Source organism: Austrofundulus limnaeus, unplaced genomic scaffold (assembly GCF_001266775.1).
Source record: "Austrofundulus limnaeus strain Quisiro unplaced genomic scaffold, Austrofundulus_limnaeus-1.0 Scaffold45, whole genome shotgun sequence".
In the NCBI taxonomy this organism is placed as follows: domain Eukaryota; kingdom Metazoa; phylum Chordata; class Actinopteri; order Cyprinodontiformes; family Rivulidae; genus Austrofundulus; species Austrofundulus limnaeus.
The window spans coordinates 5,829-6,964 of record NW_013952447.1 but is presented as its reverse complement, the minus strand read 5'-3'; positions in this window follow the sequence as shown (position 1 = coordinate 6,964).

Sequence of the window (1,136 nt, the reverse complement as noted above, 5' to 3'; positions counted from 1 at the left end):
GCAGCAGTTTGTTCATGAAGAACAGACAGAAACTCCAGAGTTTAGATGGATCATAGGGACAGTCCAGATTCAAAACTCTCTAGTCTGTCCTGAGGTCTCAGAAAACCTACACAGGGAGGCGTCCTGATCAGATGGACCACCTCAGCCCACTCCTTTTAGATGCAGAGGAACCTCTTTACTCTGAGCTCCTCAGCGGCTCGTTGCTTCTACTGGACCACACCATCTAATTTTATTTTCTTCTGCCTCTGCAGGTGTTTGTGAATTTTGCCAAGCAGCAATCGAGAGATGACGCTGCCATCGTGCTGCATCCAAAAGCTGCAGGAGCGCAGCGCTACATCGACACCAGTCCCATCAGGGAGCAGAGGAAGTGATCTTCAAAACCAAACATTGGTTTTCATCTCACCTGAACGTCAGAGGATTATAATGTTATATGTGACTGATTTGACTTGTTGCACGTGCTTTAGAGTAAGTTGGCTTTAAAGCTGAGAAGTGTGGAGCATTTGTGTGCCTGCTGTCTTCTCCACGTTCTGCTCACCTTATAGGCCTTGTAAGACTCAAAAACTGTTACTTTGATGTGAGACAGCTTAGAGTTTTGTATTTTTTGCTTCAGATGCCAAGCAAGAATTTATCTAACGGCCTTTTTTTTCATCAAAAAAGCATCAGAGAGAAGTAGTTACTGCACTTTATTTGATGATTGTTTTAGTGAAATACTGCTGCTGTCCAACTCGTCTGAGTTCTGGAGGAAAGTTTCATGTTTTGTTCTTTTTGCACTTTAATTTACTCGTGTGCAAACTGTAATTATTTGCCTGTATTTCTCTACCTCTCAGTGATGTGGAGCTTGTTGGAGTTTTTAATATTTCTTCACGTTTACTTGTTCTTTGTGCTTCTTTTAGTTGAATAATTTCTAGGACAAAGCAGAATAATGTTACGTTGCAGGTGAACGTATAAATAAATGAAAGTGACTCAGATATAAAGAATTAGCAGTTTGTCACATGAAGATGTTTTAATGATGAGAGCAGCAGACTTTAGTTTTATTGGTTCAAAGTAAATACAACACAGAAGCAGTCATCAACATATCACTGATAATCTGTAAATATAAAAAACTAAAGGTTCATCATCATCATCATCATCATCAT